General features: G+C 40.5%; 1 protein-coding gene and 1 long non-coding RNA gene across 2 annotated transcripts in view; both read left to right on the top strand.

The window, feature by feature from the left end:
- CD2AP (CD2 associated protein) overlaps positions 1-14,524 on the top strand; it is a 76,033-nt gene that overhangs the window by 22,100 nt on the left and 39,409 nt on the right. The gene's annotated exons all lie outside the window — the stretch shown is intronic.
- On the top strand, positions 2-13,156 carry LOC308191954. The gene is made up of 2 exons (XR_013948415.1): positions 2-12,097; positions 12,515-13,156. It is a non-coding gene; the product is annotated as an uncharacterized lncRNA (long non-coding RNA).

Genomic DNA, 14,524 nt, shown 5'->3' with positions numbered 1-14,524 from the left:
TTTTCTCCATTGAATTGTTTCTGCTGTGATCATACAGCAGCCTAGTTATTACCGAAATGTTAAGAGTTTCATACCAGTTATATTTATAATGGAATGAATTTTTAATTGCAAGACCTTTCAGCTGATTAAAATATTTTAGTATGTTTTTGAAAGTTTTTATCTTCTTAGTAAGTTCTGCTTCTGTTCTTGCTCAGTTCAGCATTGATCTGTGCCCTTGCACTGTGTATCCTGTCTCCTTGCTACTGCTTCGGTGCATGAGCAGTTGTCTGCAGTGTTGGTGACCTGCTTTAGTGAGACAGGTTGACTTTAAAATCAAAATCTACCCTTACAGAAGACATCAGGTCAAGAGAGACTTGGGAAATTAGGGTCATGGCCCAGTCAGCTCAGCTGTAATGAAAAACTGCATCCTCAGGCTGTGGTTATGTGGATGCTTCAGCCTGGATTACAGCTGTTCTGTTCGAAGGATGCTCCTGCACTTGCTACCCTGAACTCCCTCCTTCTGGTACTGCCTTTTTGTGGCTGTGCAAAGGGCCAGGACAGGGATGGGTCCTGCTGAAGGGTAACTGAAACTGTGAAATCATACAACGTTTTGTATTTACTGTGTTTGTGTCCTACTTTTCTCTGAAAACATCTGCTTACAAAGCAGATGTGCTTTCTGTTTTCTCTGGAAGCTTTCTAAATCTAGTACTGAGTATGCAGCTATCTATTAATCACTTACAATGAAGAAACCTGCAGAGAATCTAGCTGTGCTGTTCCGTGTGTCACATCTGAAGAGTTTGCTGAGCTGCCAGATACTTTCTCATCTAAACTACTCATCTGTTACTGAGATGTTATATACTTAGCTTCTTTATGCTTTCTTCTCCTTTTGAATAACTTCCAAAGATTCCTTGTAACTTCCATACCATAAGTATAATCAAAGAGAATTTAGATATTCCTGTCTTTCTGAAGTAAAATTATTCTTTGCAAAACAGAAATTCTCTAATATATCTTACTGTGATATTTTCATATTGGTAAGCCGTAAGAGGGAATTTGTCCAGTGTTATAGACATTTTACACTTGCTTACGTTAAATTTGACAATATTTCTGTTTCACTTTATGAAAAAGTGAAATCATTCATTTTTATAGATACCTAAATCATTCAACAATATATCTTTTAATACTGGTGGAAATAATCCAGTTGCTTCCTAGTGAAGGCCTGCTACCAAGGAAAAGTTTGTAAGATTGCCTTTCACTTGTCTAATATTTTTAACTTGTTTGTAGTTCAGTGCAAAAATCCATTTCAGGTTTAGGCCCCTGTATGACTAATAACTTAAGGTAAAATTAAGTGTTGTTTTGATGATGATTATACTGATTTGTCTAGCACTTAAGTGCCACGTAGGAAGAAAGTGTCAGACACAGTGGTTCTCCAGATGGTGGGTCACCAAGATCATATTTTCACTGAACAGCACAGAGGGGTCAGAATTGACTTGTTTGTACATTAAAAACTATTTTTTTTGGATATTTTTTTGCCTGCCTGCAGCTGCAGGAGGACTTTTTACAAACTTTGATTTAAATTGCTTTCATCTTTTTGCATCTCAGCTCCAATTACTTGTAATTGTACAGCTGTTTAGCATGTGTATGGTGTGGTTGGATACTCTGGATTACAGGACCTATTTCCTAGAAACCATAAGAATTTGGAGAATTGAAAAGGAAACTGTAGAAGAAAACCCTCTTTGGTTTAATGTTTGGTGAATGTTAACGGGGACAAGTTGTTTGAGGAGTTCAGTTATGAGGTTGATTTCATGATTAATTTTTGTGTAAAGACTTAATGCACAGGTTGAAAAACGTGTCTTGCATTGATTAGATGATGGGAAAGCATTAAAAAAAAGTATTAGGTCATGTTTTTTTTCATTTCCCTTTTGATGATTATAGTTCCTTCTTAAAAATGTAATCTTAACGCACAGGTAGTGGTAGTTCAAGAGAGAATTTTGTTGGTGCAGAAAGGCTTTTTTTTTTCCTCCCTCCCCTCTTCACCTCAGCTCTCCCAGACTGCATTTGCTGCTGCTGTGGGCTACTTGATAGTGCAAGATCTGTGAAATGCTGTTGTGACCAGACCACTACAAACGTCAGGCCTAAAAATTAGACTTGAAGGATCCAGCTTGACAGCTTGGGCAGGTGTGACACATTAAGGGGTTGATGAACTGCAAGAGGGAGGTGGAAATGAGCTGAAGTAGGGCTGTACTTTGGCCTCGTGAACAAGGAAGGTCCTTTGAGAAATGAGTTTGCTCATTTGCCACCTCACCCATCAGCTGTTCAAACTCTAAACGAGGCGGTGGCTGGTGTGTCCTCTGGGCTTCCTATGGAAAGGGGCGCGTTACTGCTCCGAGCAGGAGCACCCTACAGCGCCTGCAAGAGGGTCTGGGGCTGACAGTGGAGAGGTGTAACGAGTTGGTGGGATGGGGTAATGACAAGAGGGATGCTGGAGAGGGCCATCTCTTGCTAACTACTCATTGCCTGTGTGAAAGAGAGAGGAGAGTGAAGCTGTGAGTGACACAGTGAGCAGGAAACAGCTGGTAGGAAGCCAGGCTAGGAGGATTGGGGGACCTGGGATGCACCTGGTCCAGGTGCCCAAGTGTCTTTCCCTCTGTGCGAGGACGAGAGAGTATGAGGTGGATCTACCGTATCAGGTCAGTGGAAAGCACAACTGGAGGGAACAGATCAGTGTGGACAGGACTAAGACTTACATCAAGTTTTGCACATTTTAATGTGAGATTCTGGGGCTCTGAACTTGAATTTTTATTCCTTTCTGAAAGGATCTCTGTCTTTTCCTGCCATGCATTAGGTAGGGATTTGGCTCAAACTCATCATATGCCTAATTTATTGTGCTTTTGTGTAATATCTATGTCTGTCTATTCTGATTTGTTAAGAATTTAATTGAAGCTGATGTATAACCTCTCTGTGCAGAGTTTGGGTGTCAGTCTCTGCTCACCTGAATAGCACTAGCATTTGAAGTTGAAAGCGTACACGTTATCAACTAGATTTGCCTGGTCTTGTCCCATATAAAATATTTTAAAGCATAATAAATACATTATAGTTTAAATTATGCAAAAGTAGGTGCACATTCTTTGATTTCAAATCCTAGATGTTTTCTGAGAAGATAAGTTAACTCTTTAAAAGAAGCCTTGGATTTTTGTCAGACAACTGCAAGAATGTTGAGGGGGGAAGGCGGTAACTCCAGCTCATTTGTTTTTTGCTAGTTTTGCTCTTTTCTTCTTAATTGTGTCTGACTGCTGAAAAGCTTGTTGCCAGGTGGCAGCTGCAAAGTGTCCTTGGCTGCCAGGCAGCATGCAACTGCCTCTAGCCTGTTTGAAGGACAACCCAAATGTCAGTAGGAGTAGTAGGACTGCCTGCCTTGTCGGTGTGTTGGGTGCCCCAGATCCAGACTGCACCATCACAGCTCAAGTGGATCCCAGTCCTGTTTTGTTCCCTGCTGCTGAGCTTTGCCAATATGTAGGATTTACTGACGTTTTATGCCACTCCTCAGGCTTTGACTTGTGCATGGGACAAATGCATCTTCTCTGAGAGCATGACTGAGTGCTGTCAGCTTCATTTTGAGTTATGATAAGTCTTGCAGGAAAACATTTTTCACTTGAGATAAAACGAAGACAATCTTCTAAATGTTGCCAAATGCTGTTTTTGCTTGCTTGCTTGTTTTTTTTTTTGGCTTCTACACATTTTTTTGCATGTTTATGTAGCATCCATAGAAGAATTGGAGGCTGGTGGTGCCTGGCTCCTGGTACCAGATGGGACAGGGCATTTTTTTGCATGACAACTGCTCAACAGGTCAAACTGCAGTCTGAGGCACTGTGTCTAACGATACAGTTCTTCATGCTGACTTAAAGCCTTGGGATTTTGCGTTAAGAGGTAGGGCACCTGGCTCTCTTCAGCAGAGTCTGTAAAGCCTGCATGGTGTCCTCGGGTGATAGAGTTGGCAAGTGTTTGAACGGAAAGTGGAAGGTAACTGTAAAGGTTGGGAGGGAAGTCGGGGGTGGTTGGGTTTGTCCAAAGCAGTCCTGAAATGAGAACTCAGAGCTGGTGGAGGAGCTTGCAGTGAGTGTATAGTTGCAAGCAAATGTCTATAAAAGGTATAAACAATTATATTGCTTGCTTGTGAAGCTAATATCCTTGAATTAATTTTTCAGTAATAGGTCTTTTGAAAAACGTCCTGTCTTTATTGCAGTGTTGGATTTTAGAGTGCTTTGAGAATGAAGTTTGGTTTTCCTGCTTGCCCGATAACAAAATGTATATTTTCAGTTTTGTTTCTTACTCATGGTTTATACATTCTTTCTTAGAATAAACTGCCTTTTTCTCTTGACGTTGTATAGTTCTGCAGGCACGTGGGTTTCCAATTTAATCAACAAATCCTGATTTAAAATTCCAGCTTGGACTGTGTGCATATACTCTTTTAGTGAGTCTGTAGTATTTGAATTGGAGGTCTTGTTCCTGACATCATTTCTCTTCCTTCTTCCTATATGGACAATTTAAAATAAACAACTTCGTAAATTCCTGAAAGGAGTTAGTGGAAATCTAGCAGACTTGTATTGTTTTCCTTGACAGTGTCTTATCCTTTCTAAAATTTATCAGTGTGAAATGTGCATACAGCCATTCATAACCACAATGGGTTAGAGCAGTGTGTAATGCTGCTAAATTGAATAATTGCACCTGTGTGTTTTGAGATAGTAACATTTGCAGTGTGTGGTGTGCTTTGTGTGTTTTTATCTTTTTTATTAGTTCTATTCACTTTCCGACCAACTATCGTGACAGCTGAAAGTGATGATTTATATTCATTCTGCTTGTTTTAGAAAGTTTTTTTTCTCCATGCATAGCTAAAGGTATAGCTAGTATTTAGGATCTTACAGGTTGCTCAGCTATTACTATTATTCCAGTTATTTCTATCTTAGCTTTGTAACGTGCTAGGCTGTGAGCCTGCTTTTCATGGTAGTAAAACTAGTTCTATCATAAACTACAGGCAGTAAGTCAGAGGAGGGAGGAGCAGCAGATAGATTAATTAGGACTTTTCATCAGTTAAGGGCTTGCCGATGATCTTCGGGGCATTCAAAAAGCACATTTTGGATACGCACCACCTCAGTCGCTTGCTCAGCAGAAGCTCTCTCTGTCATAGAGCTGGTTCAGAGAAAACTTTTTGCCTGCACAGGTGTGTGCAGCTGCTCCTGCTTTGCTTAGCACTGAGCCAGAATCCTTTTCAGGTTAACTCGTGAACTTTGCTCGCTACGACGTTTTTTTCTTCCTCCCCTTAAATAAAAAAAAAAAAGCACAACACAGGGTGTGTTCAAGCAGATATGTCCGTGGAAGTGGTAAGCTTGCTTTATTTTCTGTCTGTTCTTAAAATCAAACATTGTGTTGTAAACTGACTTTGTGTTTCGGGGTAATGAACGTGAACGGAACGGCAACTTTAAAAAGTTGTGGTTGCTGTATGATTTTTTTGATTTTAGTTAATATACTTTGTAAATTCTTGGTCTTAGAGCTGTTTGTATAACAAAATTATTTGGTTTTGATTTATGTTAACTTCTTCTTTGTGTGGAGGCAGGTAGGAATTTTAGTCAGCTACAGTGCTTGTGTGAAGGATTTCTTTTAAACCAGGGTGATTCGGTTTTAGGGGTTACTTTCAAGTTCAACTTCCTGGTCTGTGTGTTTGTCAATGTAAAGAAAACAAAACCTGAGCCCTTTTCCTTCCCATAAAAGCACCCCAGACCAAAACTTTTTCATTGAAAAAGTTGCAGTATTAGCACAGCTGACCTAGTTCTTTCCAGCTGTATTCCTGCTGCCTCCTTCCTCCGTTTCTTGCTCATGTGATGTTGAGTCCTGAGCATGCTGTGAACCGATGAGAGAAACTTTGGCTGAAGCTCTTTCAAACGTAGCATCTTCTGTAATTCCTTTTCAAAAATAGCAAATTGACCTCGCCCAGAACTCTAAACAGGAATTGTGGTGTCGGGAGGGGACTGCAGGCGAGATGGGCTTGCTCTCTGCTGGCTCATTTCAAATCCTAACTCAGTTACAATTAGTGTAGTAACAATTGAAAAAACAGATTAATAACCATAAAGTATCGAAGCTTATAGTCCCATGATAAGCCGTACTGGTTGTTAGGAAGCAGGTATGTTTTCATTTATGTAACGGAATAAAATGCCTGTCTATTTCCAGAGTCTTCAGATTTGCTCTTCTGCGAGGTGTTGTACCAGGCTGTGTGTTTTGACACCTGTTCTGTCCGAATTCTTTGCATTCACATAATGCTTGGAGAAAATTAGCTATAAATCAATCCTATCAGTCAACGGATATTTATTTTTTTTTGTGGCTTCTTCCTTTCTTTTCTGGTTCTTTTCTGGTTGTTTGGAGGAAATTTTCAGAGAAGTGGTTTGCTAGGGGATGAGGGACTTTGGAGCATGGAGGTTTCTTTAGCTTCCCAATAAGTCAGCCCTTCTGATTGGAAAGCAATTCTTGCTTTGAAGCTGACACTTCTTTTTTTTTTTTTTTTTTCAGAAATTAAGGGAATAGGTAAAACAAGCCCTGTTATGTGTATGAGAACAGTGATGGGTAGAAGCTGACTCTTTTTGTCCCGAGAAGAAGTGGGGCTGAGAGTTCATGCTGATACCATGGTGCAATCCATCGTCCCTGCTGATTTTCTTCTGGCTTTTAGAGTAAATGGTGCCGCTGCTGAGGGCACCCTTCACAAGTGAGCCTGGTCAGCAGTGCTGTTATTTGTTCTTGGGGAGTGCCCGTGTGTGGTTGCCCAAGCTGTTCTCATTAATCCCCTCTATCAGCATGGGAAAGGTGATAGCGATTTCCACGTTTATGGGGTGAGAGAGAGTTCTCGACTATCCAGCTATTTTGTCCTGCCTGAACAAACAGTGAAACAGGTTTCTTCCAACCCAAATGTCAGGATAAATAGCTCGGGTGCACCTTGCTTATGAGGGGAGGCAACCTTTGTTTCATAAAATGAATTAAAAATCTGAAAACATCGACAGATAATGCCAATGACATTCTTACGTAGTCGTGTAGTAGTTTATCCTAGGATTTAGAGCTTATCTTTGATTATTCTTGTTTCTGTGGAGATATATTAAAGTGGAATCACTGAGTTAACTGCTTGGGTTTATACCAATAGGGTCTTGACCTCACAAGTTCCCTCTGTAAACTAACCTGTCTGATGTGGAGTGAAAAAGCAGAGTCTTGAGGTTGGTTTGGGTTTACAGATGGGAGCTCCGCAGTGCAGTTTCAGCCTGCTGCAGCCTGAGCTATGCCAGCACTGCTGCTTGTGGGCGATGTGTGCTAGCAGGATATCTGCAGGAGCTCTTGTGCTCTGATCCTGAGTGGGAGAAGCTCGGCAGATGTTGTCTCTTAACACCATCGCTGTGTCCACACTGGGATTTTATTGCCTTATCGGTATCAGCCGAAGATGTGTGAATTATTTCACATTGCAATGCAGTGTAGCTATGCTGACTGCACAGATACAGGATGAGAAATTTATATGACTGTAGTATTCTGTCACGGTAAATAAAAGTAATTTATAGATCTGAAATGTCACAGATGCTTTCCTCAAACATTCTGCACTATTCAAGTGCAGAAGATTTGGTGGAACGAGTTGACAACTCCCCCGTTCTAGACAAGCACTCATGCTCTAAATTTTTTTGGGGGGCAGGGAATCACCTCTCAAGAAGGTTTCAGTTTACATTTGCAGGTTGTTGTTCCATTCTAAGAGTAAATCTTTAGGATCATGAAGTTTTCCGTGGCTGGATGTAAATATTTAGTATTTCAAAGCACTGCTTGAGCATGTGAGGAAATGGAGAGAGCTCCTAAATTTTGCACCAGTAGCAGTACTGCTGTGGAAAGGATATTGGGGTATTGTTCCCAAGGATGGCAGGAGAAAATGTGATTGTTGACTTGAATACTGCTAAAGCTGCCAATTATTCTCCCTGGCTTGCTTTCCTAAAAGGTCTATCTGCTTGCAGTGTTATTCTGTTGCAACCACGTACTCCAGGATATCTGTAGTGCTGCTCCACTCAAGTGTAGCTGTTTGTTGCTCAACAGAGTCCAGAAAGGAAAACCGGTATCTACAAATAGTTACTCCTGTAGCCACGTGAAGCACTCTGCACTTTTGCCCTTCCTTATTTAGTTTTTAAACTTCATTGTGCAGAATTTCGTAACTTCCTTTCCAGGCAGTGGAGAAGGGTAACAGTTCTCTCACTGGAAGTTTGCAGAGTAGGTTGCATCAGGTGGTGACTGCAACTGTAATTAAGGAAACTCCGCAAAATATATCCCCTGTCTTGGTCAGAAATAATTGACAGGACGTGTACAGAAAACTTAGGTTAAGTTTAGACCTTTTCATTATACAGAAATCCAAAGTACTGCCATAAATATGTACTCTGCAATTATCGTATGTAATGACACGAAAGAGATAATATCCAGATAATGTACGTAATGCTTGTTATATCCTGGGAGACTCTGGATATGCATCCCAGAACTGTATTTTTAGGACTTTGTCACATGTCTAATAAATCAAGGTGTGTATACACCCAACTGTCATCTTGTAATGTTTAGAGCACTTGTGAATTTTTTTGGATATATAGTCATTTTGGACAGGCAGTTAGCTGTGCTCTGCTGTAGTGTTTTCAGCATTACTTTTTTTTTTGTATGCATTTTGCTTCCTTGAGCACTTGAGTTCTTCCTTGAGTTCTGTCTAATGATAGGAAATGATCTCAAAATTAATGTGGTGTTTTCTAGGCTTAACAATCATTTTGGATACTTTTAAATTCCTAAAAATCTGATTTTGGTGTATGTGTGTTCATTAGTTTTTACTTGGTGTAATAAGCTTTCAAACTGCCAGGAACTGATGACAATGCTGATTAAGCATCCTGTCATCTCTAACCACTCGTGAAAAAGAAGCAGAAAGCAAGAGTCATTTTAAATTAAAAATCTTGATTAATCTGTGGAACTTTGGTTAAAATGTAATCTTCAACACCTTTTAATATCTCTGGAATTTTGGGATTTACATTTTTTAGCCCTGATTCAGCACATGTTCAGGTTTGTGTCATGGGCAGCAGTTGTGGTGGGACTTAAAGGTGGTGTTGTTTGTTAGCTTTTTTGTAACCTTTGAGGAAGCGACCCCAAGTGAAGTGCTGAAAGTTTTACAGGGAATGGGAAGAGCTGGGTGCTTTGGAAAAGGGATGCACGGAAGAAGACAACGGTACTGCTAACAGGTACAGGAAGCCTGGGTGATGGTGAGAAGGAACAAAGGATGTTCCCAGTTAAACATCAAAGTGGCCCTGTGGTGGTTAATGGATCACACATTGCCCTGGGCCAGCAATTCAGGCACTTAATCCGGGCAAGGAAAAGAAATGTGTCTTCCTGTCTTCCCTCCTGGGGAGCCTGATAAAACACCGAGTTCTGTGGAAGCCAGATCCAGGTCTTGCCACGTGTGATTCCTGGTTTCATTGATCTAAAGCCCTATTCCGTGGCTGGTGGTTTACGGGACATTAGCTGTTAGTCTGTGAGAGCAATTACAAGAAATACAATTAAATTTTCGTCTGCATAAGCAAGTGGAATAGAAAAGAAATTCAGTTAACGTTTGAAGATGTTTTTATTTGGCTGTCAATGTGGCAACGCCATAAAATACTTCTATATCTAATACCTAAAATAATATTTTATGGTTATTTTTTTTAATTAAATGGTTGGGAAATTAATGTAAACATCTGTGCTTCCTCTAATTATTCCTAGTAGTTTGGGTTCTCTATTCTGCTCGTGAGGGCTGGCCATTGTGCTGGCATTGTGCTGCCATGCTTCTCTGGGTCTGTCTTTGGTCTTTGAAAGCGGCTGAAGCAGTTTTAACACCCATAAAAACCTATGCTAAGACATGACAAATGTTTAGGTCTCTTGTACTTTGCAAATATTAAGAAGACCTCAGATCAGAATCCGTTCTGACATGTATGTTTTGTGCATACTTTAGACATCCAGTTCTCCAAAATAGTATAGTCCAGATTTTGACGCATATATAGATCGATGTATCTATATATGAAACTCCAAGCCTACTTCTGTACTCCCTCTGTAGAGGTGAGCTTTCCTTATTTAGGAAAGTCCAGATATTTGCCTGTTCTTCAGTTTCAAACGTTGAATTTATTCAGCTGCTCCCAGTGACTCAGTAATTTTTTATGCTTTCCAGAGATCCTGCTTGTTCTACGTGTCAGGTGTTGTGAGAAAGAAGCGATACCTTTCCTGATTAATGCCCCCTTTCTTCCTAGCAGGGAGGCACTCTGACTGCACAGTCTATATTTAGCACAGATTATAGCAGATGCAAAAACATTGATGTAATCTTAAAATTGATGCTCAGTGGCTTGATACAGGTGTGTCACGGTAGAAGGAAATCTCGGGGTTCTGTTTGAAAACTGCAGAGGTGTGAGCCTGTCCTCACTGAGTCACCTCTGCAGCTAGTTATATATTTTATTCTTGGGGAAAAAGTTGCAAATTGTAATCTGAATCTGCACCGAGCACAAAATATGATAATTCAGCTTTCTGAAAATACTTCTCAAACCATTTTGTGAAACTGCTACACAGAGAGAGTCTACAAAAGTGTTCTGGCATCACTTGACAGTGGATACATTTCTCTACCAGGACTTTGTAACCTTTCTTCCTGTACTGTCTTCTTTGAAGCACAGGGAAGCTTTAGATGTAAGCGGATAGCTCTGTGTAAACTTGCTGTAAGAAATGGGACTTTCCAGAGCCATGCCCAGGTGATAATGGCCTTTAAATAAGCAGTTTGCTGCGTGCTAGGAAATCGGCACGCACTGGAGTTGAGAACCTACAGCACTGTTTGCTCACGTGTTTCTGTAACTATTGTAAAAGTCATTGGAGATTAGTGTCAGCTAGAAACTTTTCTTCTAATTTCACAGTCTTGAACTGAAATGCATTGACAGGGGTGTACAGATGTCAGAATACGAAGCCATTTCAGCTTTGGAAGAGATGAAGATGAAGAGTTGACGCTGCCTTACAGGTGGTTCAGCCTAATCTTGGGTCAGTATTTAAAGTGTTAAACAGTTCCTGCTTCAGCCATAAATTAGGGGAAAAAAATCTACACCAGTGACACATTAAACTGCCCATGAGGTAATTTGTCTGAGAAAACAAAGGTTATCGACTTTGTGCATTCCTCAGTGCTTCAGGGGACAGTAACCACTTTCATCTTTAAAGCGGTTGGTTTCTGTTTTCAGGAATAACTTTTAATTCCCTGGAGAGTTGCGGGGCTGCTTGTGACATCTGCCAGTTGAGCTCCTCTGCTGGGTGATGGTAATTGCTCCAGGGACAGAGTTCAGGCAGCTTCTCTGCTATTTTGGTTCATAAATTGTCTAGATCTGTCCTTTTAGTTCATGGCAAGTATGATGGAAGAATGGGGTAGATTATTCATCCACCTCTGCTGTTCTGTGGGCGCCTGCATTTAGGATGAGAAAACATGTTCCTTATTCAAGGAGGAGACAGTGGCTGACCAAATGAAAGGACCTGGGATATCTTTGATTTAAGAGGCTGAAGGTGTCACAGCTGCCCTGCGCCTGCCTGTCTGCTGCTGTAACTAAGACTATAAATGCAAGAGGTAATGGGATATTAGTTAGGTATGTGAAACTTTCTGTATTCTAGAAATTATCACGTTTCATGGTACTTGAACAGAGATTTTGGCTGACTATTACAGCTCTATATCTTATATATATGTTTATATACGTACACAGTCACACGTGTATGTATGCATTATTTTTCAGTGAAGGAGTTTTGCAGGCTGTATGGCAAGGAGATAAGCTTGTGTTACAAAACTATTGCCTTTAGGTTTACTGTAAGCTTCCAGTTCCTCCCTCTTCCATAAAATGAGCGGCAGGTTTAACTCAAATCTCCTTATTTTCTGCTCAGTAAAATAAGAACCAAACTTAATTTGCAAGAATATCAGTAGACAATACCATTATTGCTGTTCTGATGGGGAAGAAAAAGGCTGAGACAGTCCTCTGTGGAGGCTCAGATTTCTAGGTTTGTGTACTTTTCATCTCTCTCTTTTTAGATGCTGAGACCATTTGCTGCTGCTTAAGCTCTCACTTGGAAAATACACCCAGCCAAGAACAGAAATGCATGAGGCTTTTGCACAAGCTGATGTTTCTTAGTTTACAATGGAAACAATACAAAAGATAGTTGTTCTTGGTATAATGGCATTTATAGAAGGAGATGGGGTATAAAAATATTCTAATGTTTATGCTTGAAGGATCTAGCTAAGATTTTAGGTTCGTTGGATAATGAACTTCTCTTTGTCTCGCTATTCAGGAATAGACTTCAAATTTATAACCATCCATCCCTAATGTCCCTTCAGATGTTCTGACCTGGCTTCTCTGTCATCAGTGCCCCGGTGACTGTAGTGCTGTCTGCTTCTGGTGATGGAATTGGGGAGGATCCTGCCATCCTTGCTTGAGCAATGTGTGGTTAAGCAGCTGATAGTGGGAAGGCTGCTTACTTGCTTAAAAGTAGGTCAAAACCGCCTGGTTGTTTGCTCATTTGCATGGGCATCATGGAGGGTATAGGGAAATTCAGACATGTTGGATTTCTGTCCGTGTATAAAGCAGAATAATTTGTTTCACACGTTGATGTACCCAGATGACTTTGATACTATTTTATTTATATAAAATATCTTTTTTTTTTTTCCCCTAAGGAATTGTTAAACCATGACAGGTGCAATGAAAACAAAACCCTCTTAGGATTACCCTGATCTTTTTTGCTGTTGAGTTAGACTTGTACACAGTTTCACATTTCAGCCTGTAGTGATATCAGCAGTTTGTAAGTGATGTGACATATGTGTTTAACAGAGATTATAAAAACCTAAAACCTTTATGACTAGGGCTGTGGTTTGCACCAGAAAGAGTGGGTGGTTGCTTCCAAGTTGAGCGTTTTATGCCAAGAGAGTCTGTACTGAACTTGCACTGCCAAGTCATAAATGCATAAAATATGTGTTGCTAATGGAAACACTGACAAGGCTCGAACTGTAGTGGACTGGCATAATAAAAATATTAAAATTTCCAGCTGCAGTTAATGTCTGACTCTGATTTTGTATTTTTTTTTTTTTTTTGCTGGCTGGCAACGATTGGTGGCCTCATCTCAGAACAAACTGAAGTGTCCTGGAAAGTTTTTGTTGGTATTGTCCTAATACAGACCCTATTTAAATATACAGGTCTGACTTAAAAAAGCAACAGCAAAAACAAAGCAAAACCCCTTACTTGCTCTGAAGCCACTGATTAGGAGTGTTGGGCATGTTCAGGTTAGATATAACAGTAACTGGGATGTTTTATTTTGCTTTCGGTGCAGAGATCAGACCTGCATGCAGTATTGTTTTCTGACCACTGAAGCTTGGGCCAGTTGTTTTGGTGGAGATGTAAGTATTGCAGATTTCACAGGGGCATTTATTAGTGCTTGAATCAATTAGTGTCAGTTTTCAGTGGTCTGCATTGGTGTGTGTCGTGGTTAGGAATTTTCCTTTGTAAAATCTTCATACGTCCCAAAGGTCAGAGTCATAACGATTTATATTCGGGATGAAGTTGCTGGAAGTGGTGAGTGGTAGGTGGGAGAGGATCCCAGCGTGCTTTTGAAAATGGATCTAGAGCAGTTTCCTGCTGTAGGAGTGATAGGAAATACAGGTTTGTGGTATGGCGGACTGCACGCAGGTGTGGAAGCCAGGTATTCCAGAACTTGCTTTACCTTGGTTTGATTTTAGTGTGTTTTTAATGCTCTGGGGAAGGATAATTAATGCTTCAGTTCCTCATCAATGCCAACAACCAAGTCCTTGCTTTACAAGGATGTTCTAAAGGTTAGTAGGTAAAATACTGAGAAAGCAGTTGTTGGCTTATCCATGCGCTGCTTACTAGCCCCTTCTGTTGTTGTTTTTTTGTCTGAACTAGATTATCAGTAGCTGCTGTAGTGGTAGGCCCCTGTGTGGTTATTGTTCCTCCCCTTCATGCAAAGCAGCTTTAGATGATGCTGTGTTTACAGCGTGCTTCCTGATACACAGACACGTCACTACCCACTCTTGGATTCACATGTCACCGACATCAGTATTTTACTTCCATCTATTCCTTGCAAATCTTTTCCGATTGTTTCATACCACTCTGCTCTTGTTTTCACTCTGTAGTCTTTTTGGTCTTCTCCTAGCACCTTCTTTTATCTGCCTTAGATAAGGAAGTGTTTGAACTGCATGCTGTATTCTACTGTACTCTAACTGTATTCTACTTGCAGAGCTTGGTCACGTTAGGAAGGTCTCATGGTACCAGTCTGTACGTGCCGGATCATTCTTCCTGGTTTCTGCTGAAGGAACTCTTCTTCAACAAACTTGCAGCCTTTGAAACTGGCTTCAAGCTTTTTCTTTGTGCAACTGTTGCTCGTGTAATTATTTTAGATCTTATTTAAAAAAAAAAATAAATCTCATTCTGCTAGATTTTCTGTTAAATATGCCATTGCTGGTTTTGTG

This window comes from Anser brachyrhynchus (assembly GCF_964034855.1).
Source record: "Anser brachyrhynchus genome assembly, chromosome: 3".
Lineage (NCBI taxonomy): Eukaryota > Metazoa > Chordata > Aves > Anseriformes > Anatidae > Anser > Anser brachyrhynchus.
Note: the sequence above shows the minus strand (reverse complement) of the source record. Positions and strands in the feature narration are given on the sequence as shown.